We start from the raw sequence: 8,271 nt of genomic DNA on the forward strand, positions 1-8,271 counted from the left end.
TAGTACAATCAGTAGAGCTGTATTAGTTCCCTAGAAATGTATGCTGGCGTAAGTGCCTGCCTTCAGTGGCTGGGACATTGAAAAGAGCAGTCCAATGAGCCTGCATTTATCAGCACTACAAATGGAAACAGTTCAAAAATTAAACACCCTTAGCTATAACTTTCACGCTTACAGATTCTGCGTGAACCGACTTTCAGCCCTGGGTGCTCACATCTAAATCAGTTAAAAGGAATTTAAATTAAATAAAATAAAAATCTTTTTATTTTCATATTTGACAGGTTTCCAGTAATCTAATCTCAAAACATGTAAAAATATACAGGAAGTTTTAGTAGATGCCTATAAATGCCTTGAGAGTACATTTTAAAACAGTTTCTTCACATGACAAACCCTAATCTTTAATTTAAATATTGCTAGCTTTTATCATTCTCCCATTCAAATTAATAAACACTCATCATGACATTCATAGCCTACTTTTCCTCCTCCTACTTTGTTTTATCAAGTATGCATATTTATTTACTTGTTTGTTTCTTCCCTGTCAGTCTAGATTTTATCTTCTGAGAGAAAAGCTAATTCATCCTGAGAGGTGCATTGTTATATTAATTAATGTCCTATGTCAGAGGCAGTTGAACTAATCATTCCATCCATTTTTACATTTGAAACATTATGATAATCTACCTTTACATCACAAGACTGAAGACATTACAGCAGGGAGATTCCTTTGTGCGAAGGGCAAATTCAGATACGTTGAAATTATTCTAATCTTTTATTTTATTGAAATTATTCTAATCTTTTATTTTATTGTTTTTAATTGAATTTATTTTTTCCTCTACTATTTATCCCCTCTATGCCCTCTTCCAACCCGCCCCACCCCCACTGAAATCACCACACTGTTGTCCATGTTCATGAGTTCTCTCTTTTCTTTTTTGCTCAATCCCTCCACTCCCCCCACACCCTCTCATTTCCACCAGAGCTGTCTGTCTGCTCTCTATGAGTCTGTGTCTGTCTTGCTTGGTAGGTCAGTTTGTTTCTTAAGTTCCACATATGAATGAAATCTTGTTATTTGTCTATCTTTGACTGGCTTATTTCCCTCAGCATAATGTTCTCCAGGCCCATTCATGCTGTCACAAAGGGTAAATTTTTCTTCCCTTTTATGGCAGAGTACCATTCCATTGTGTAAATGTACCACATAATTTTTTTATCCACTCACCTCCTGATGGTCACTTGGGCTGCTTCCAAATCTTCGCTATTGTAAATAACACTGCAATGAACATAGGAGTGCATATATTCTTTTGAATTAGTGTTTCAGGTTTCTACGGGTAATTTCCCAGAAGTGTAATTGCTGGGTAATAAGGCAGTTCCATTTTCAATTTTTTGAGGTAACCCCATACTGCTTCCACAGTGGCTGCAAAATTCTACATCCCCACCAACAGTGCACCGGGGTTCCCTTTTCTCCACACCCTGGACAACACTTGTTAAACCATTCATCGTTTAGTAACATGTTAGTTAGCATTGTTCAGTAACATGTCGTGTGTATTTCAGTTTTCTACTTGTGATTGATTTCAGGTTTCATAGTGTTTAGTTACCATTGTATTAGCCATAGGGCCCCTCAAATTTGAATATTGTAAACTGTGTGAGGTCACATAAACAAACTCTGTACTTTCCCAAATGAGTGAACGCCCAAACTTGTACCCTTAGAACCTTATCCACCAGCCCAGGCCTCAGCCCGGCAGCCACCGATAAAGACCAACATGTTTACTTGACCACGTAAAAACCCCGGGCTTCTGACACTCGGTGTCTCCTGCCCCTGGAGAGGAGGCCTCCAGGTCGCTCTGCGTGAGACGAGCCCCTGACTGACTGCTCTGCTGTGTGAGCCTGAACCAACTGAGGCTGCTGGTCTGTCTCCCTCTTCGCCGTCTGTCTTTCTGTGGGCATCGCTGGGTGGCCTTTGCCGGAGCCTATGACCCACTAGGAATAAGTAAACAAACCTGTGTGATTGCATACTAATTCTGTCTCGTATGTTCATGTGTTCCAGTCCAGCTCAACTGTCTAGAATCTGGACTCTAGAGAGACTCTAGACCAGTGATGGAGAACCTTCTGAGCTCGGCGTGTCAGCATTTTGAAAAACCCTAACTTAACTCTGGTGGTCACCTGTGTATGTCCCACTAAATCTAGGCAGATAATTAATTAATTGGGGCATAATTGGGACACATAGCATTATGTCAGAGAGGATGCTTGATGTGATTGCAATCTTCTTAAATTTGTTGTTACTTGTTTTGTGTCCTAACATGTGTTCTATCCTAGAAAATGTTCCATGGGCATTTGAAAAGAATGCATATTCTGCTGCTTTGGAGTGGAATGCTCTGAAGATATCAAATAAATCCATTTGATCTGTTGTGCCATTTAAAGTTGCCATCTCTTTATTGATCTTCTGTCTGGAAAATCTGTCCATTGATGTCAATGGGTGTTAAAGATCCCCTACTATAACTATATTATTGTCAATCTTTCCCTTTATGTCCATCAAGATCTGCTTTACATATTCATGTGCTCCTATGTTGAGTACATAAATGTTTCCAAGGGTCATATCTTCTTGTTGGATTGATCCATTTATCATTATGTTGTGTCCTTCTTTGTCTCTTACTATAGCCTTGGTTTTAAAGTCTATTCTGTTAAATAAGTATTGCTACCCCAGCTTTTATGTCCTTTCCATTTGCACAAAACATATTTTTCCCCATCTCTTTAGTCTGTGTGTATCTTTTCTTCTGAAGTGGGTCTCCTGAAAACAGCATATACATGGGTCTTGTTTTCTTATCCAATCAGCTACCTTATTGCATTTAAAGTGATTGCTGATAGCTACATATTTATTGCCATTTTATTTTTTCAACTATTTTTTTTCTTATTCTTATTCTTCCTCCTTTTCTTAAAGCAACAAATGGTGGTAACAAATTGCTTTAGTTTTTTCTTGTCTGGGAAGCTCTTTATTTCTTCTTCAATTTTTGTTTTGTTTTTCTTTGTTTTGTTAATTCTCACCAGAGGATATTTTTTCCATTGACTTTTAGAGAAAGTAGAAGGGAGAGAGGGAAGTAAGAGAAAGAGAGAGAGAAACATCAATGTGAGAGAGACACATCGTTTGTTGCCTCCTGAACGTGTCCTTACAGGGGCAGGGATTGAGCCTACAACCAAGGTATGTGTGCTTGACCAGAATGGAACCCGTGACCCTTCTGTCCACAGGCTGACACTCAACCATTCAGCCAAACTGGCTAGGGCATGACTGGTCCTTTTTAATGGTTTCTGTATCATTTTTTACACTGTTGATAATCCTTATAATTATTACTCTGAACTCTGTATCTGATAAATTGCTTACCTCTACTTCATTTAGCTCTTTTTCTGGAGAATTCTTGTGTTCCTTCATTGCCTGATTCTCTGATTCCCCATTTTGGCTGCTTGTTTGAGTTTGTTTCTATGTATTAAGTATATCTTCCATACTCCCAGTGTTGGTAAGGGAAAGTTATGCCATAGGTGACCTGTGGGACCTAGTGCTAACCATCTTCCTGATTACCAGAACTCGGTGCTCTACGAATGTCCTTTGTTTGATTTGTGTGGGCCGTCCTGTTATAATTGAGTCTTGACTGATCTCGACCCATTGGTGGATGGGCTCAACCCTCAGGCTGGCGGAGAGTGAGGCTCAACCCCCAACACAGCATGCAGGCTGCTCTGCAGGTGCTGATCACACAAAGAGGACTCTGCCCAGCAGGGTTGGGTGCCTGCCCCTATCTCCTGTGGATATGCTGCTTGTGAAGGTTATTGGATCCTGCTCTGTTGTTGTCTGGAGCTGGCCACTGGGTGTATTGGTTCTGGTCTCTCCAGAGGGACTCCGCTGCAGCCAACGTCACATGCTGCCTGTGACTGGCCTTGGCCAACCTATATGGAGCTATCAGTGATCCACAGCTTGTGGCTCCCCCTACTGGGCCTGGGTGCATGCATAAAGGTCTGCTTTTACTCAAGTATGCAAATTTAAATTAAAGTTGTTTTGTAAAGTACATTGTAGACTTTCTTCCATTTGGAAAGTACTTATTTTGATATCAAATAGATAGTTGGACTAAATTACCTTTGAAGTTCCTCCCAACTCTGAAATGATTGCGTCTATAGTTCAGTAGTCAGGTCAATATTACTAAAAGAACTGCATTGCATGAATTCACAGAAACCAAAAGGCTTCCTGCCTAACATTAATCTCTTTCCCCATCGCTGCAGAGCCTAAAGTCACTCATTCCCCTCTATTAGAGTAAGTTCTTAAAAGTGCTCTTAAGACTTATACATTTTATTTGGATTCAGGTATTATATGACAAAGGAGGGATAATCAATTTACTTATTAATTTACCTAATTACTATCAATTGTCATACTGAAAATCACACACACACACACACACACACACACACGAGCTTTGGGGTGGATGGTTGGGGAGCAACTATGATGTCATTCTTTGCCAAACTAGTTCATCACCTTTATAAAAGCAGCTTCCCAGCCAACTGCCTCTGCCTCTCTCTGCCTGCTCAGACAAGGCTACTTCTCCCAGATTATGTCCCCATCATCTGGGGAGGCCTTTGCAGTTCCTGTCTCTTGGGCCTGCTTCTAGGTTCCCACTGTATACTTTGGACTTGATATTTTTATATTGTTCTTTCTAAAGCCTAGAGATCGTTTTCATACATCCACTGTCTTGAGTCAGCTCATTCTAACCTTCCCTAGTTTCCCATACTCCCACTCTCTGAGAGCCCTGGAACTCTGGCTTGACTTGGAGGAAAGCCAGCTTCTAGAGTCAAGTAGGGTAGAATTATAGAGGGGGAAAATAATAGGGGACAAAGTAAGCAGTCACGTAATGAAAAGGAGGAATGACGAAGCGTTAAGACAAAGGTGGTTTAATTTATAACTTTCTCCTAGCAACCATCAGTCACAGCAACCCTACAGTATAAAATGGTCATAAAAAATTTAAAGCTGCCGAAGCCGGTTTGGCTCAGTGGATAGAGCGTCAGCCTGCGGACTGAAAGGCCCCAGGTTCGATTCCGGTCAAGGGCATGTACCTGGGTTGCGGGTACATACCCAGTGGGAGTTGTGCAGGAGGCAGCTGATCGATGTTTCTCTGTCATCGATGTTTCTAACTATCTCTCTCTTTCTTCCTCTCTGTAAAAAATCAATAAAATATATTAAAAAAAATTTAAAGCTGATGAAAGAAATAGAATTTTATACATAACTAAAGCAAAAAAAAATATCCTAAGGGTCACTTGTTATCAATATGAAAAATCTAAAGCAAAACCGGTAGTTTTCCTTTAGAACTGTACAAATCCACTGGTTCAAATATCCCTGTGACCTTTAGAATTAGTCACTATATGTTATAGATTTTTGCCCATTTACTTTATTACTTGCAACTCATTGTTATAAAACTGCCAACCACAGAAACTTTCCCATCGAAACTATGTATTTTCAAACTCTGGAGGCCAATGTTGTCATCGGGCCAACCAACCAGAAGTGAGGACATTTATATACTCTACTATCAATTCTAGAGTCATCAATATCCTTGAAGCAGCATCCCGTTATCATATACCAACCCTCTCTGATTACCCTCTGTTATTGTCGGAAACCCTGTCCGTGTAGAAAGAGAGAAAGTGCCTCTTTGTATCGGGTTTATTACAGTACACTCTCCCTGTGTAACCACAACAATATTGTGTGGATCAATAGAAACAGCAAAGAACTAGCCTTCTACTTCCTTACTCCATCAATATTTAAAATCAGGACTCCCAGTGGTGGACAAAGAGGAGCATGCAACCTGACCTAATTTTTCTCAAGGATTGGTCAGAAAAATAAATAGGCCTTTATAAACTAAATCAGTAATTCAAATAAATAATGAGTAAAATAGTTTCCATCTGGGCAATTTTGTATACGAATATGTTTTGTAAATAATTAAACACACAATCTCAGGGAAATCATTGCAATTATAACATGAAGGTTTGTTGTAAAGGGAGACAGCAGCAGCAGCAGCTTGCTGAGCAAATCCAATGTATGAACAATCTGGCTTCAAAAAAGAGAATCCCATCTCACACCTAATTTTCTCATTGCTAATTGCTAATAAGTGGGGTAGGAGGACATTCATTAATTTATCAAAACATCATAATTTTAAAGTGCATTACGTAAATCCAGATTTGGGGGATGTTAGAAGAAGCCAGATGGAATATGATGTATAATAACCTTCCTATATTATTCCGAAGCTAATTCAGCCCACAAAAAATTAACATCATCCTATTGTTACTGTCCCATCTGAAGGCCACTTCATTAGCAAATCAACAATACTCCCTGAGTGTTCATAGTAGGCTGAACTTGTGTAGAAACTATAGGCTTTATTTGCAGGTAAGAGGTAAAAGGAAGACAGTTTTGAACCATGAAATTCACATAAGAGTGGAGCACTCATTTTAGTAATTATAATTAGAAAGAGAAGTGCCTTTTTTCCCTTCCTTTACTCCCTCCCTCAGTCTTTCCCTCCCTTCCTTCCATCCACAAATATTGAGTACCTGCATGTCCCAAATGAGTTCTATAGATACTTACATTATTCTAGGGGAATCATATGTAAAAGACTAGTACATAAATTAGTTCATTTCAAATCGTAGTGTCATAAAGAAACTAAAACTAGAAAAATCACATAGTTATAGGGTAGGCATGGATAATTAAATAAAATTGGAAAACAAGGTAGGGATGGAGAAGGTATACACCATTAAATAGAATGGTCAGAGAAGGTCATTCTGAATGTTGACATTTTAGTCAAAACTTGAATAATAAGAATGTGAATATATTAGAGAAAAGCATTGCAGACAGGTAACACAGCATGTGGAAAAATGTCAAAACAAGAGTAATATGGTTGAAGAAGGGCCAGAAAACCAGTATGAGTGTTGTGTGAGGAAAGGAGAGTAGTGGGAGGTGAGATTGCAAAGGCAAATGGTACCAGTCCGTGAGGCTCTTACAGGACCTGTGAGCTGTTTGAATTGTACTCTCAATATGAGTGAAAGTTATTAGGAGATTTTTAAGCCACAGAGTGACATGGTCTGGTTTACATTTTAGATCACTTGAACTGTTATATGGAATATGAATCTTGGAGGGGAAACTGAAACAAATTAGGAGCCTATTGCTACTCCAGGAGAGAGCTGGGTAATGCAATCAATCAATCCATTCCTTTTAAACAGAGTTTTGCTAATTAGAAACCTGCTGTAATGGAGAGCATTATATAATGATCAGTACAACTGCAAGAACTACTCTGGATTTCTAAGTATGGATCTACAAATTAAAATAAAGCAAAAATCTCTTTTCTCAGTGTCCATATTGCTCTACTACATTTGTAAGGAAAAGGGACTGCAAAAAGGAAATAAATTTGGAAGAACAGAAATGATGATAACTTACCATTTTTGGCTTTGCAAGATCTGTTGTCTGGCTGCATTATGTAGCCCTCCACACAACCGCAAGCATAGGATCCATACGTGTTTACGCAGGTCTGGCTGCACGCACCATAAATGGCACATTCATCTTGATCTAAAAGGAAAATTGGCATCATTTCTAAGTAGATTTATAGTTGGGCATTTTGTTTTTTCTTGAAGAAAACTTTTAAAAAATATAGTTTGGAAATAGACTATTGCTCTAAAAAGGAAGGCCCCCCTAGCTGGTTTGGCTTGCTGGATAGAGTATTGGCCTGAGGACAGAAGGGGCCTGGGTTCAATTCCAGTCAAGGGCATGTACCTCAGTTGCAGGCTCTTGGCCCTGGTCTGGGGCATTGCGGGAGACAACCAATCCATGTGTCTCTCTCACATCGGTGTTTTTCTGTCTTTCCATTCCACTCTCTCTAAAAATTAATAAAAAAAAAATATCCTCAGGTGAGGATAAAAAAAATAAGGAAGGGCCAACTTCAATAAGTCTTTTCGAAACTACACTAACTGAAATAGCAATAAATAAAATAAATAAAATTTAAAAACCAGCTAATTCGTTGTTTTAATAGTTAAAGAAATATAAGATCAAACTTAATGCAACATCTTTTATTATTTTTTTATTAAATTAAACCTTTATTGTTGAAGGTATTACATATAACCCCCCCTTTTCCCCCCTATTGACGCCTTCTAGCCTGCCCCATGCCCCCCAGGCCTTCACTACCCTATTGTCTATGTCCATGGGTTATGCATATATGCATACAAGGTCTTTGGTTGATCTCTTCCTACCAATCCACATCTTTTATTTTAAAAGAGTTT

This window comes from Myotis davidii, unplaced genomic scaffold, assembly GCF_000327345.1.
Source record: "Myotis davidii unplaced genomic scaffold, ASM32734v1 scaffold560, whole genome shotgun sequence".
Taxonomy (NCBI): Eukaryota; Metazoa; Chordata; class Mammalia; order Chiroptera; family Vespertilionidae; genus Myotis; species Myotis davidii.